The 17,018-nt window shown below is 42.0% G+C and overlaps 1 protein-coding gene across 2 annotated transcripts in view; it reads right to left on the bottom strand.

The window, feature by feature from the left end:
* Positions 1-17,018, bottom strand: part of GALNTL6 (polypeptide N-acetylgalactosaminyltransferase like 6) — a 620,684-nt gene that overhangs the window by 44,259 nt on the left and 559,407 nt on the right. The gene's annotated exons all lie outside the window — the stretch shown is intronic.

Raw genomic sequence — 17,018 nt, 5'->3', positions numbered from 1 at the left:
ACTATCCGATTTAGGCTTGATTCCCAGTTTGAATATTCGGCTTAAATTAAACCTGGAAAAAAGCTGAAAAGGCCTTTTTCAGGTTTATTTTTGGTTCAGGTTTACCAATGTGCACAGCCCTAGTGTGGACATATTAACAGAAGGAGGACTGGAAGCCAGTTTGCAAGAACAGTGGTGTTTAACCAGCAAATAACTAATTTACTCTGAGTGCATGGGGGGAGGATTAGAGAAAGAAGAATCCAAGCACAAGTCTTCTTCTCAGTCCTCCAAATGACAACAGTTTTTCCTTCATCTCTCTCACCAAGGCCCACAGATAGTCACTGCAATATAGGGTTTACTTGTGTATCACACTTTTACTCTACCCCTTTATCAACAGAACTTAGAGCAGTAGTAGAAAAGGGTAAGAGTCCAGTAGCACCTTAAAGACTAACAAAAATATTTTCTGGTAGGGTATGAGCTTTCGTGAGCCACAGCTCACTTCTTCAGATACAGCTAGAATGTGAATCCATCTGTCTTTAAGTAGAGGAGAGTGAATTCAGACAAGCATTAGTATGTAAATGTTAACAGTATGTAAATGTGAAGAGCAGGTGTGATGGGATTAGGTGTGGTATGCAGAAGAGTCTGTGATGTCCAGGGGAGAGATGGGTGTGGAGAAATCAGCATTGGTAATGAGCCATGAATGCAAGGTCTTTATTCAGCCCAGGTAAATGCATTGACTTTAGTTTGAATATCAACTGTAATTCAGCAGTTTCTCTTTCTAATCTCCCTTTGAAATTCCTTTGTAAGAGAACTGCTACTCTTAAATCTGCAACAGAATGTCCTGTAAGGTTGAAATGTTCTCCCACTGGTTTTTGAATATTGTGGTTTCTGATGTCAGACTTATGTCCATTTAATCTTTGTCTAAGAGACTGACCTGTTTGTCCAATGTAGATTGTGGAAGGGCATTGCTGGCATGTGATGGCATAAATCACATTAGAAGATGAGCAAGAGTATGAACCTGAGATAGTATGGCTGACATTGGTGAGTACAGAGATGATGTTCCTAGAATTTATATGAGGGCAAAGTTGGCACCTGGGTTTGTTGCAGGCCTTGGTGCCAGAATCCATGGTCCTGTTAAGTAGTTTATCATCATGGGTGAGAAGTTGTTTTAGGTTAGCCGGCTATCTGTAAGCAAGAAAGGGACGCCCCCGCCCCCAGTGCTTCAGCGAGGGAAGTGTCACAATCCAGCATTGGTTGTAGGTCCTTAATAATACGTTGGACTGGTTTTAGTTGGGAGCTATAAGTGACAACCAGAGGTGTTCTGTTGTCATTCTCTCTGGGCTTATCTTGTAGTAAGTTGTGCCTGGATATCATTCTGGCCTTCTTGCATTCATGGCTCATTACCCTTGCATTCATGGCTCATTACCAATGCTGATTTCTCCACACCCATCTCTCCCCTGGACATCACAGTCTCTTCTGCATACCACACCTAATCCCATCACGCCTGCTAATCATATTTACATACTGTAACATTTACATACTAATGCTTGTCTGAATTCACTCTCCTCTACTTAAAGACAGATGGATTCACATTCTAGCTGTATCTGAAGAAGTGAGCTGTAGCTCACGAAAGCTCATACCCTACCAGAAAATATTTTTGTTTGTCTTTAAGGTGCTACTGGACTCTTACCCTTTTCTACTACTGCAGACAGACTAACACGGCTACCTACTGAGAACTTAGAGCAGTACAGTTTAAAAAAACAAATTCTTAGTTTCTTGGGGTTGACAGAAGTTGGATGGCCCTTACACACATAATTGGTTTCCCATCAAAGCACATAACAGAGCTTGAATGGCAGAGCAGTTCATTTCAAACTGTTATCTAGGCCCATATTTCCCTATCAAATTTCTATCGCACTCTGTCTCCATAGATTGGAAGCTGGAAAACATGGTACCATCTCATTCTATCCCCACAAAAAAACTGATGAACTAGAACATGGATTAGTGAATAGATCACAGTCCTACAGTGGGCTTCATGATAAGCAGGGATCTTAATCCATTGTTGTGTATCCACAATAAACATTTCAAGGAAAATTAAAAATGTTATATTGATCACAAATCGCAGCAATAATGTATTTATTTTCTTGAGGCTGCACGATATCACCAAAAAACAAAAAAGCAACTTGAAAAAGAGTTAGAAAGGTTCTGGAGACACTGAGGAGATAGCAATTAGGAGAAAATAACATTTGGCACACATGTGGTAGATATAAAATAGAAGCACTCTACAGTGCACACTTGAGGTGCATTTCTATGGGTAATTGAAATGAATCTCAGGCTGGGTTGTTGGACATTTAGCAGCTGTTCCTCTTTGTTTATTAGTTTCAGCAGGGTTACACAGGCTTGCTTTGGAAAGATCAGAGTTCTTTCAAAAAATCATTTTTAATGTTACCTGGACAACTCTGCACGAATGTCAACTGGTCAACATTGCATGGAACTGGAGAAAGTACCTTGATCTAATCTTTTTTTTTTTTTCTGTGTGAAATGTTACAGATCTACTGGGAACTCTGCTGTGTGAAGCTACTAGACTGAATTGCAGAGATGAAATTCCAGTTAGTCTGAATGAGTGAGTTGTAAAACTCAAATGTCATCTTTTATAGCAAGGAATCTGCAGCCAAAATAAATAGCAATGAAAGATTCTTTCTTAAGCCCAGCTTAGAATACAAGCATGTTTCTACAACATAATCAAACATGTACACAATTGTTAAGCACTTTTGGAACACACACACACAAATACCAAAAAAAAAAAAAAAAACCCTATACAGAAGCAAGGAAACTTTCAAGAGAGGCATTTGGATTCAACCTCAAACTCCAAGTTCCAAATTAGCCACAAACTGATCAAGATAAATCTTAACACTCTCTTAACACTCATTTCTGAATAATGAAACAGAGAAATTTGAGAATGAACAACTTAACACACTTTACCAGTGCAAATTGTTCTTGTTTCAGAGATTTCATTCAGATTTGCTTCATTTTCTTATTACACATCTTCGTTCTTGTTATCACATTTGACTTGGTTACCACTGGTTTCGTTCAGAGGGGAAAACAGTGGCAATGCCTTCATCATCTACCTCCTCCTCCTCCTTCACCCACATTTACAGCGCTGTGTGTTTCTACTCTTGTGGCAGGGATCTCTCTCTCTTCCCTCCTGTGCTTTGCTGAGGATGTCAGGAATCCTGAGGACTCCGTTTCCCAAAATGCACCAAGTTGCGGTGACTTGTACACGTCTGAAGCAGTGTCTGAGGGGAGGTGTGAGAAGGAGAGTCTTTCCCCTCACACCTAGCTGTTGGCTCACTGACCACTTGCTGCTGCTATCCAGTTTTTCTCATCTTCAGCAGCTGCCCACAGCAAAGGACGTGCAGCAGAGGGCAGGGAAGGGTCAGGAAGAGAAGAGATGGCAGCTCAGAGCAATTGTCCCCTACAGAGTCTGAAAACATTCAGGGGGAAATCAGAGGGATTGTGAGTACCAAGGCGGCTCCAGCCAACCCCCCCTTTTTCTTCCCAATACTTAGCCATGTGGCTCGCTTGAGAGTCTCTCCGCTCTGTAGCTGCTGTGTCTCCTCCATTTGCTTCCCAAAGATGGAGTAACTGGTTGACCCAGACCCTATAAGCCCCTTCCCTTGGCCAGCCCCTCCTCATACGTCAGCCTGCAAATGAACAGGGACTGGCTCTCTTTTCCCGCGACCCGCCACCAAAATTCACCCCTCCCTTCACTTCTTTGAAGGCGGGATGGGCGGTCTTCTGCCTGACCACCTTGAACTGTCTACGCAAAAAAGCCAGGTTCTACATAAACAAATGTACACATGGCATTTGTTCATTGATTGTTCTCCTTAGTCTTCATTGTCCAAATGAATGAAACAAATTAGGATTTTTTTTTAATTTCAGTTTTTCTTTTGTCTGGAAACAGATGCATATCCATACTTTTTCACAGAAAGCCTAGCACAGTAGATCTTAAGCAGCTGTCAACTGCAATTTTATTTTGCAATAAAACTACTCAAATATGATAGCACTGTCTTCCAGTATATCCCTGTGCCAAATCACAAAGCAGCAAAATTAGACCATCCACAGACAAAATAAGGGTTACTACGTACACAGGGGAATCCTTAGGTATGCAGAAAAACATGGTGTGGAAAATTACTCAAAAGAAAAAGGACAGCCTGCTGAAGTCAAAGAACTGACTATGCTCCAGGAGGCCCAGAATATTGAGAGCAGCTGAGAAATGGGATCTGTAACATTGCTGATGATCTGAGGTGTTTTAGACTGAAAAGAACTTGTGGTAGGAACAACCACTGGATCTCCCATCTTCCAGTAAAAGCAGCAATCAGTTGAGTGGGGGAGAAATGCATCACTAAGCTGAGCAAAGCCTTCTCAAGGTACTACCCTGCAAATGGGTAAGATCAATAGCTGCCCAAGCGTGTGCATTCTCTGTTGTCGCCCCCACCTGATGCAGGAGGTCAGGGAGGCTCCCACAATTTTGTCATCCTGCAATAAGTATAAAATTGAATGGTTCAGGAGGGCGTATTTATAAAAGGCACAGGACTATAGTCTATCCCACTGTTTATTGTATGTATTATCTTGCTACGCTGCTTGCTTCTCTTATCTTAATTTTCTTATCTTGCTTCTTGGCTACACTGCTTTCTACTTTTCTAATTCCATTTTTGCATTGCATTTTTGCAAAAACATATTGTGTTTCTAGTTTTTGTAATCCTAGCCCTATTATACTTTTTTTATTGGAAATCCCTTGCTATTTTATTGAATCATGTTACACTGTGTAATCTGCCTTGACTCTCAGTGGGAAAGGCAGGCTACATAAATAAACAAAGCAAATAAATTAACAAATTCATAACAGACACAACATGTGCATGTTTTGTATTTAGATAGCTTCCCTTGACACAAAAGGCATCCTAAGAGGTGGCCTTAAGGTTTCATCGTTACTTAAAAACCATCAATATAGAAAAATGCTGTGGCCAGTTATCATCCTGCCTCTAATTTGCCCTCTCTGGGCAAGGTGATTGAGAGAGCTGTGGTAGACCAGCTCCAGGTCTTTTTGGATAACTCATCTGCTCTGGATCCTATTCAGTCTGGCTATAGAACAGAGATGGAACTGGTAGCCCTAGCTGATGATTTCTGACTGAACATAGACAAAGGCTGTGTCTCTTTATTGCTCTTAATAGATTTATCTGCAGCCTTTGAATCAGTGGACCATATTATCTTGTTGCAATCTTTGGAGGCAGAAATAAGGCATCAGGGATGTGCTTTGAACTGGCTTAAATGGTTCCTTACAGATTGGTCTCAAAGAGTTGCTACTGGAGAACAGTTGCCATCAGCGTGGGACTCATCCTGTGGGATTCCACAGAGCGCACTCCTGTCCCCCATGCTATTCAATCTCTATGTAAAGCCCTCGGGAGAAATCATTTGTAGCTTTGGAATTGGGTAACATCAATATGCTGATGACACCCAGCTCTATATCTCTCTGTCAAAAATGTCCTGGGCATGCCGTACATGTCTTGAACGTCTGCCGGACTGCTGTGGGTGAACACAGAACAAATTGAAACTGAATCCTGATATGGCAGAAGTAATGCTAGTTGGGAAGGCTGAGGCCTTGAAGGGCTTTGTACTTTCCACCTTCGATGGAGTTCAGCTGACCCTTGCTAGGAGTTATGCTAGAACCAGTATTACTGCTGGAGAAGCAAGTTAATGCAGCTGCAAAAAATGCTATCTTCCAACTTCACCAAGCACTGACTCAGCTGATCTAGCTACCTGGATCCCTGCCACAGTAACATTGAGATTAGACTATTGTAATGCACTCTACTTGGGTCTGCCCTTGAAGTCAACCCAAAGTCTCCAGTTGGTACAGAATGCCACAACTCGGCCATTATCGGGAGCTAGATGGGACATGCACATTTCACCCATTCTGCAGTCACTCCATTGGCTATCCATCAGCTACTGAGTTCAGTCCAAAGTACTGATGATCATGTACAAAGCCCAGCATGGCCTTGGATCCTCTTATCTGCAGGACTGTGTGTGTGTGTGCGCGCATGCTGTCAAGTCACAGCTGACTTATGGAGACCCAGTAGGGTTTTCAAGGCAAGAGACATTTGGAGGTGGTTTGCCATTGCCTACCTCCACATGGGCTGAGAGAGTTCTAAGAGAACTGTGACTGGCCCAAGGCCACCCAGCAGGCTTCATGTGGAGGAGTGGGGAATCGAACCTGGGGAATTGAACAGTCTGGTTCTCCAGATTGAAGTCCGACGCTCTTAACCACTACACCATGCTGGCCCTCATCTGCAGGACTGCCTCACTTCTTATGTTCCACCATGACAGCTCCAGCCATCTGTTCAGGCCCTTTTGCAGGGACCACCCTGTGAACAGTCAAGATAAACAACTGCTATACATATGCTTTTCTGTTGTGGCCCCCACCTTGTGGAATGGCCTGATTCATGAAGGCTCCCATGTTCCTGTGCTTATTAGATGTCTCTTCATATAAAATATTACTGATTTACTCTGTGTAATCCATTTTGTATCTCAGTGAGAAAGATAGACTATAAATACAGTAAATAAATAAGCAAATACATAAATTACAGGGACCAGGTCTCCTGTTATAGTGGGAGACTTCCCACTCCTTGCTGCCTGCTGCTTCTAGTGAAGCAGCAGGAGAAATTTCTGGGAGGAAAGTGCCATTGCAGCAACACTGTGATGTCACTTCTGGTTGTATAATGCTCTAGCAATCCCAACAATTTCTATAATAAAACCATAGAGATTTGAGGGGTCGCTAGAGTGTCACTATGACATGTGACATCACTTCTGGTTACTGAATTGGAAGTGGTCTTGTGTGATACCAAGCCCATTCCCCAAGCTCACAGGGGTTATTGGATCTTGGCTGGGAACACTACATTTCATGCATATATTATCTGTGACAATAGTGGCTGGGAACTTTAATAACAATGAAAGCTAAGGTTGGGAAGTCTAAAAGAGAAGTGATTCCTAGGGGTTGCCCCTATTCTATGCTGCCTAGTTAATCCGTCCCTGATTTTATGAGGTAGTATAAGTCAAAGAGCAGGATTTAGAACTAAAGAAATGTGGATGAGCATGAAAAGATAGCAAAGAATAACCTAACTTCAACAGCATGGTGGAGGAAGTGTGTATGCAAGCCATGTAAGAATTCTGAGGAACTGCTTTAATAAGACTTCCTCAAAACTTTAACTTTTCTTTGAAAACTTTCTGAGAGAGTTGAGTAATCCTAGCATGATTCTCAAGTTCCATATAATCTGGGATGTTTGCAGGAGGAAACAGATATTGCTTCCAGAGCCAACGTGGTGTAGTGGTTAAGAGCGGTGGTTTGGTGTGGTGGAGTCTAATCTGGAGGACCGGGTTTGATTCCCCACTCCTCCACATGAACAGTGGATGCTAATCTGGTGAACCGGGTTGGTTTCCCCACTCCTCCACATGAAGCCAGCTGGGTGACCTTGGGCTAGTCACAGCGTTCATAGAGCTCTCTCAGCCCCATCTACCTCACAGAGTTTCTGTTGTGGGAAGGGGAAGGGAAGGTGATTGTAAGCTGGTTTGATTCTTCCTTAAGTGGTAGAAAAAGTCAGCATATAAAAACCAACTCTTCTTCTTCTTCTTCCTCCTCCTCCTCCTGCTTTTAGAACAGTGGCCTTCCCCCAAAACTTAGATGTGGCTCTCCGTCCAGAGCTGACCGGCATAGCCAACACGCTCCTTGTCATTAATGCATACTATTTTCATTGCTTGGCCACCAACGAAAACAATATTTCCTAGCAAGTATATACCTCCTGGCTATAATAATGATAGATCCCTCTGCGCTAACTGCTTTCACTTCACATACTTAGGTGGGTGGTGGTGGTGGGAGGGCTGTTATTAATTATTTGCATAGCAATTGTGCTAGTCTTTCTCAAAGCCTTAAACTGTTAGGAGACAGAATTAGCATTTTTATGTTGTTTGTTGTATTATGCTAATGAAAATATATACTGACATTTCATTGCCTTTGTAATTGGCTTCTGCTAAATGGCAGTGCTGAGGTAGGGCTGATAAGGGGAGAGAGAATGCTTTGGCATACTCCCAAGAAAAGTTGCTGCAGCCTCATTGCAAGCTGATCTTGGTCGCTGCCTGGCATTGGCAGACATATAAAGAGGGACCCGCATGGATCATGTTACACAAACGTAGGTACAATGTAGGTGCGGGGCTCTGGTGTCCCACCTTGGCATGTCCTTTTCAGGCAATGGCAAGAAGTTCCAGTTCAGCTTTAAAGTGCCAAACAACAAGTGAAAGGAATTTCCACACAGATAGGCTGTTTCTAATTAGCCACAGGTATTAACAGGGATATTCCAGCAAATAGTTACCTTTTGCCAATTGGTACAGGCATCAAAAGTGTGTTGTCACAATACACAATCAACTTCTGCCATCTGTGTTTAAATAGGAATGATGTATTTACTACAGTGATTCCTAGTGTGATGTCTGTGGCAACTGTCCATGTGTTTTTTGGTACCCTCTTGCTTCTTCTCCAAAGCAAGTAATCAACCCTGGATTTTCTCCATTTTACTGGAATCGTGGTACTTTGGAAAAGCCCAAAAGGCATCATCCTTGTGTCTTCAGGGAGTACTTATTTGGAAACAGCTGCCTCCATCGTAGGAAAATACTATTAACCCTTTCTTGAAACTCCCAACAAAGCCCTGAGCCTGGCTTGCTGGGGATGAGGGTAGGCTATAAATTTGAAAAAATAAATAAAATAAATGTTGTGATTGGACCGAGCCCTGCTGCAACAATGTTGGAACTGGCCCCACTCCTGTGGCACTCATTTTGCTGTAGCATCAAATTCCTGTCCCCCAGATTACAAGAACTCTCTGGAAGTTCCAGGGCAAAACGTACGACAATAAAATATCAAGAGTGCCTTTATTACAGCTAGCCTTGGGACCTAGGTCATGCCGAAGTCCTTGAGATTAATGGAGCAAGTTACTTCCTAAAAGCAGTGTGTATATTGCTGAATCAAAGGCCTATGAAACTTTTGTAAAGCTGCTCAAAGTCAGTAGTGTTGGCATGCAGCATTAGCATTCTACTATAAAGCCCTGCTGAAAAATGTAGCAAGACACCACCAGCTAACTTTATAGCAGCCTGTGACTTGATGGTCTTTCATACAAACTTAAATAATAGAGGCCTTCACTGTGGTGAAGTGATATTCCAATAGAAGCCATGCAACTTGTTGTCTAAACAAAGGTTGGAGGCAAAGAGATGAATTTAAAGGGCATCACTTCACACATGCATGAACATAACTTGACAGCTCACAAATGAATGAATGGACTCTGCTAATGAGAAGCATGTTTGCAATGATGAATACAATGATGAAAATATGAGTATTTTCTCTGAGGTGTTTGATCTGTGATGGTACTTCATACATGCACATCACCATGTCATGGTTAGGAAACAGAATCATTAGAATGGAAGTCCAACTCGAAATCTCCTCTATATTATATTAAGAATTTGTTACAACATCTTTCTCTGCCAACATATATGCTGCATGTAGGGCTATTGATTCAGTAAAAACCGAACCGAAAAAATACCAAATAAATGCCATTTCGGTAAATTTCTGGTTCGGGTTTACCAAATCAGCAAAATCCGGGAGGTTGGCAAAGCTGAATTTGCCATTCCTGAAAATTTGGCTTTATCAGGAACGTCTTTCCGCGGCTCCTGCGGAGGCATTTTTGCAGGTAGAGGTCCCAAATTTTCAGGGTGGCTAAAAGGGACTCTCCTTGCAAGACCCCCCAAGTTTGGTAAAGATTGGGTCAGGGGGTCCGGAGTTATGGGGTCTGGAAGGGGTCGCCCCATCCTCCTCCTTTGAAATACATTGGCAAAGTGGCTGTGTTCAGAATCTTTAGTGTGACCTTTGCAATGTACCTTGGCAAAGTTCGCCCCGTGCCTCCATACATCAAGTTTCCGAAAACAGGTTAAGACTATTCTATTTACACAAGATTTTAATCTCATGCTAATCTTATCTTGATCATTCCAGTTTTAGGATATGTGCAGCCAAATCTCTTAAATTAACTGTCAGTGGTCCCTTGTTCTTAATAATTGCTGATTTTGGATGGTTCTCATGTTTCGTTTTGCTCTGCTGGTTTTAATATTTTGATCATTGTTGTTTAGGAAGGAAAATGAACTTTCATTTGGTTACATTATTGTAAGTGTTGAGGGTCCTTGTGTCCAAAAAGTGAGGTACAACGTTTCAAATAAATACAATTGTAGATGGGGGAGGGGCAAACTGCACATTATATGCACTGTTCCAGTATGTCTTGTTAAAAAAAATGAAAAGCATTCTCAGCAGGCTGCAGTTGTGACCAAAGCAGTAATGGGGAAATGGGAAGAGGGGTGTTGCTTGACCCCTTTTCCTGCTGGACTTTTTTGAGTCCTCACTCTGCCATGGAAGGTCACTGGGTGACCTTGCGCTGGTCACACACTCTCAGCCTAACCTACCTCAAAGGGTTGCTGGGAGGATAAAATAGAGGAGAGGAAAACTATGTAAGCTGCTTTGGGTCTCCATTGAGGAGAAAGGCGAGGTTTAAATGAAACAATAATATTGTGAGGAGGAAAACAGCTAAAGGAGATTTTGGAATGAAAAAAAGACTAGTGGAGAAAGGATTAAGTATCCCTCCCCCAGTTTAGCATTCAATGAAATCCTTTAGGTCATTTATAGCATACATTACTACAGAAAAAGACTTGGAGGTTTTCCTGTATTACATACGTAAGTGCCATCAAGTCACAACTGACTTACTGTTACCCCAGCAAGGGGCTTTCAAGGCAAGTGAGAAGCAGAGTTGGTTGGCCATTGCCTTCCTCTGCAGAGTTTTCTTTGGCGCTCTCCCATCCAAGCACCTAACCTGCTTAGTTTCTAAGTTCTGATGAACTCGGGCTATACCATGGTGCATTCCCTCCATCTTTGCTGAATTGGGAGGTCTGAAATAACAACTACAACTCTTAGGTTTACATGTTTTGAAGAGTCTTTAAGCCATCTCACTCAGTTTCTAGAAGAGAATTTTATTTCTCTGTCCAAACAAAAGTAGAGACAATTGCTGAGAAGTTTACTAATATCTTATTTATCATATGATTAGCATGCTTATTAATAGCTCACAGAGTCTTTAGTAAGCACACTAAATTAATTCATAGTCTTCACTTTTGTCTTATCTTTGTATATTGTGGAATTAGCACATCAAACCTATTTCTCTTACATATGTAAATGTGGGACTTAAGCAGTCGCTTCATGGTGGTTATTTTAAAGCCGTACCATAATCGTATTTAGCCTAATTAGCTTTAAACACAATATTATTTGAGGAAAAGTATTACAAGCTATTTAACTTAAAACACACACACACACACACACACACACACACACACACACACATACAAACACTGAGGTAATCCTAAAAATGGAAAAGTATTATTTGAGGAAAAATATTACAAGATATTTAACTTAGAACACACATACACTCACATAAAAACACTGAGGTAATCCTAAAAGTGCAATTTAGGCCATGATGCTGACCATAGTTATTAATATCCACATACCAGTGGTTGTTTGGCAAGACTGACTCCTTAATATGCAATGTTCATATATACTTGAGTATACAACTGCATATAGCTAAGATTCAGTGTGGTCCAGTGGAAAAGGTATTATCCCAGATATGAACTGACTAGGTAAGCTTGGGCATTTCCTTTCCAGTCAGCCTTAATGACCCAACTGAAAAATGAGAATAATATTACCATGCTTCGTCAATGGTGAGGCTCTAATGTGAGCTTATAAAACAAGTGAAAAGTCCCTAATTATTTTAAAAAATTGCTGTCTTGAGAAAGATAAATATGTGTTTGCCCTATCCTAGCATATATGTAAGAGCACTTTAGGTTTTGAACATATCAGTGATCAAGGCTTCTGTATTGACAGTCATGTAATGTCCCAAGGCAAATCCATCCAACCTGCTAGATTTGCTTGAGAACATGAAAAAACCCTCCTCCCCCCAAATCAAAGTTCACTCCAGATTACCCCATCCCATTTGATGATTTGCTGGTTTTTTCTGTCGAATTTCTTGGAGGAAAATGTTAAAACATTCTCATTCCAACAAATATGGGACTAATGTTACTCGCCTTCTTTACAAGACTGTTGTAAGGCTTGAGATAATGTATATGGAGCACTTTGTTTGTTCAAAATAATCCAGTGCTGCCTTTCTACTAACATGTAGCATTCAGGACAGTTTACACATAAACACCATTAAAACAGAAACAAAAAGGCCCAGCAGCCCACCCAGCCCAATCATCCAAAGCACACATTTCCCAAGAACAGCAGAACAGAAAGTAAAAACACTGATCACATGATGCACAATGTATCAGGAAGACACAATTAATCCTCTAAAATGTGGTTAAACCAAACAGAATCTGGGCGGTACCTAAAAGATGATAAAGAGGGGCACAGGTGAACCTCCTTGAGAAGGGAGTTCCAAAAAAACCCCTCTCTCCCATAGCTATCTGCCTAACTTCTATAAATTGGGATACTTCCAGTGATGAACAGATGGGAAGGTTCCTGTTGGAGAAGGGAATCCTCTGGACATGCTAAAAATGTACCATAAATTATAAATGTAATTATGTATTGTGCTTACAATACAACCCCTATTTTAGACAGTTGTCTTCCAATGGCATTTGTATTAATAGAGACGGGCCCTGCCCACAGGGTAACAACCTACAATTTGGATTATCTGTTTAGATCACAAAGTCTCTCATCGCTATTGGACTTCTTCTTTCCTAAACACACACAAAGCTTTTCTGTTTCTCTTGGCTCTCATTGCCTAAAACAGCACTCTTGCGCATGTCTTTTTTTCTCTCTTTCTCTCTTACTGAGCCCTCTCTGCCCTTCTAGGAGAGAGGTTATTTCTTCTAGGGAAATATTACAAAATAGTGTGGAAAGCGGTTTCAAAATGTATTCCAGAAGGAGGACAAGGACCCTAATGTCAGCTCACAGTAATGAGCTCAATGAGGAGATAATGGCAGCAATGAGACCCACCACCACACAGACCTCTCCAAAGAACAAAACAAGCGAGGACAATGTAGTCTCATAGCGTCCAGTATGGTTGCCATGGTTTTTGGGCAGAGAGGAATGGCCTGCCTTGCAACTAGACTCCTGCCAATGACAAATAACAGGGAGATAGGAAATGAGATAATACGTTGTTCAGGTTTCCTGTCAAAAATATCGATGCAAGAGATGGCTGGCATTTGCCTCCAAAACACCTTAACTATAAGGGGTTACACGCTGATGGATTCTAAGCAAGCTGTCCATCCATTTAGCTTATGGGGTTCTTTTGTCTTTCAGTTTTGTTTTCTTTGCATGGAGAATTGATTCAAAGTTACATGACACCAGTTTGGTTCGTGTAAGTCGTTTTTTACTCTGCTGAAAATGTCCTCCAAAACATGTTGACAGTCTGGAGTAGACACAACCCCTGCCATCATCTGTGTTATTCATTCAATTCATTTTTTAGAGTATGTATTAATAAAGACGGACTTGGTTTATGCACTTCTTACGTTTGAAAAAAGAAAATAAGTTTACAATATAACCAATGGCTAGGGCTGCCATGTTACCTGGATTAGCAACAGACCTCCCATTGGCAGCTCTCTTCCCCTGCTGCCACTTGGTGGGTCAGCAAGGGGGGGAATCACTATTGCCATGGTGATGTTACTTGTGGCTTGACCAGTAAGTGATACTGCCATCTAGGGCCGATGCTCTAGCATTCACCCAAAATGTTATGGCTGAATCATAAAGCTTGAGGCGAATGCTAGGGTATTTTCCATTGGCTGTGACATCGCTTCTGGGTTGCACCAGAATTTGTGTTATCATGTCACTGATGCATAGCCGGCATCATGGGTAGGCTTAGGTCATCACTTGCCAACCAATGAGAGCTGCCGGTGGGCCCTCTCACAGTGGTGGCTTCTTGCGAGTGAAAGAGGGAGTCTGGAGGAATCAGCTGAGGAAGGGGAGGGGCCTTCCCAGCTCCCTTCCACCCTTCCTGCTTCCTTCCCCCACTCCCAGCTTTCCCCTCACAGTCTGCTGCCTGTCTGAACACTTGGGAGAATTTGTTGTATTTGCTGTGGAATGCACTAAAACAAAGGACAGGATTGCCCATTGAGAGCAATGGGAAAGGCTTGAAGTCTTATTGGATATAATGGGAGCCAGGAATGCCAATTGACTAGTATGGGCTCCACTAAAATACATTACAGCACAAAAGAGCTGCAATGAAAATGCAGAACGGACTTTGCATGAAGGTCTCTGGGGCCAGATTACGGTTACCAGCTTCCAGGTGGGCCCTGGAGCTCTCCCGCTATTACAACTAATCTTCAGACAATAGAGAAAGTTCCTCTGGAGAAAATGGCTGCTTTGGAGGGTGGACTCTATGCCATTTGACCCTGCTGAGTTTCCTCCCCACCACCCCAAACCATGCTTTCCCCAGGTTTCATTCTCCAAATCTCTTGGTATTTCCCCAACACAGAGCTGGGAACCCTAGCCCAGATAGACTGCAGAGTGGAATTATGTTTCCTTGGAGTAGCATGAGAGTTCTGGGACTGGATTGACAGGATACAGGGTGGAAAAAGTAGCAGAAATGTTCTGGGCCTGGAATGACAGACCCCAAAGTGGAATGACAGCCTCCAGGAGTAGTAGAGATGTTCTGGGACTGGAATGATGGCCCACAGGAATAGCAGAAGTGTTCTGGGCCTGGAATGACAAGTCCAAGGGTAGAATGTGCTTGAAATCAGTGTTCTGCACCTGTAATCACAAACCTTAGAGTGGACTAAAATACCTTTCATTGATTTCAGTCAGGACAGCCATTCCACTCTGGGACCTATCATTCTATCCCAGCACACTTCTGTTACTCCCAGGGGCCGTCATTCCATCGGTGACCTGGCATGTTCAGTCTGTGCTGGTAACAGTGAGGAATTAAGGTGCCAATTGCCTTTGATAGTGAAAAGCTGACACAGAGCTGGTGCTACTTGGTGGTAGCTCCAAGATTTGTATATATATATATATATAAAAGGCTGATGTGTTTTGACACATTGGAATATTTAGGATTACCAAAACCTGAGAGTACGTTCTGAGGTAATTTAAATTTCAGATCTATGATCAAATCCTGAGGAAATTATTTTCTGTTTAATTTTTTTTTTCATTCTACATGTGAACCATGCAATCACATTCTTTTCTATGTCATGACAAAACACTGTCTGGCAACTACCAGCTGTTGCACTGGTTTACCTACAGCATGTGCTATACTGGAATTGAAAAGTGATTAGCAAGAACCGCTTGTTAGACACGGACCTTTGAGGCTAGGTTTTAAAAATCCACCACTCACCCTTAATCTAGGATTACTGTGTAATTTTGACCAAGCTACTATAGCTTTTTATAACCTATCTCTCAAGGTTCTTTTGAGATATTTGTTTATTTACTTCATTTGTACCCTGTCTTTCTTCCCAACAGGGACTCAAAGTAAGAAAAGGACCTGGTTATACTTGTTCGCCCAGAGCCTACAAAAACCTGTACCTGGCCTGCACCGGTGACATCACCACATTGCCAGAGAAGCCCCCCATGCAGGTAAGTCTCCCACCATGTGCCAGTCTCGGGCTGGCAACCATGCCAATGGCTGACATACTACGTTTATTCAGTAGTAATAAGAGTTTGCCTCATAGAGGATTAAATCAGACTAGGAAAATCTTGAAGCTTCCTATTGAACCCTTCTTCAGATAAGAGTTGAAGCAAAAACCTGTTTCAATAGAATAGAGCCATACAGGAGTGTTATGAAGAGCTGACAAAATAACCAACAAAATATTATATTGTACAGAATATTATCAAATTTGACCTGACTTGACTTTGTGATTCACTCTGTCTGTCTGCCTGCCTGCCTGAATGCATTTTTATCCCACCCTTCCTCCAAGGAGTTCTGATTGGCTTACATAGTTCCTCTTTCATTTTGCCCTCACAACAACCTTGTGTGACAGGCTGGCCAGTCAAAGGCCACTAGGTGAGCATCATGGCTCTCCAGTCTAGAAGTATTTCAAAGTCACGAACAAGCAAGAGTCCATGACTGGTTCATTCTTGAACACACACACTTTCTCCCCTTTGCATGTGGAATCAAGACTGAAGACTTCCTGGTTTAGGAAGTTTTGGAGCCATCACCACATCCTGGGGCAGGGAATTCCACAATAAACTAGGAGTGTTCTCATCATGAAGAAATTCTGATTTGTCTATGATGTTTGAATACACCCTATGCTTTGTGTATGTTGCTAATATAATATAATAATAATAATGGTGGGAGGCATCAGTTGCCTGTCTCATAAGTGCACATGCATAGCCCTTCCCATAAAAAGATGTGGAAACCAGCTGCAGCCTCTCAGGATGGCTGGGGGTTGTCAGAGTGCAGCAAGGGCCAAAGGACTAAAATTCAGAGTTCTAACAGAGTAATTGTCATTTTGGTTCAAAAACTGGAAGGAGGAGACAGTGCAAGTTTTTAAGTCTGCCTAGAATACAGACCTGGATGGTCCAGGCAATCCCAATCTTGTCAGAAACTAAGCAATGTCGATCCTGGTATTCTATTTGGATGGGAGATAACAAAGGAAACCCATGGTCGCTATGCAGAGACAGGCAACAGCAAACTACATCTGAATGTTTCTTGCCCTGAAAACCCTACAAGGTTGCCATACGTTGGCTGCGACTTGACGGCACAGTCCATCAACAGAATACAGACATTTCTAGCAATATGATTCTGTATATAGAACAGGTGTACACATTTATTTGTAAACATTTAAATTCATAAGGTACTTGGGTACTGGAAAAGGCATAGAGGCAATTACAACATTTAAAGTTCTGGCCCCAACATGGAACCTAGATTGGTCCATTAGTGGAGTTTCACAGATCTATAAACAGTGGAAATGGTCAGAAACACAAAAAGGTACAA

Source organism: Euleptes europaea, chromosome 9 (genome assembly GCF_029931775.1).
Source record: "Euleptes europaea isolate rEulEur1 chromosome 9, rEulEur1.hap1, whole genome shotgun sequence".
NCBI classification, from domain to species: Eukaryota; Metazoa; Chordata; class Lepidosauria; order Squamata; family Sphaerodactylidae; genus Euleptes; species Euleptes europaea.
Note: the sequence above shows the minus strand (reverse complement) of the source record. Positions and strands in the feature narration are given on the sequence as shown.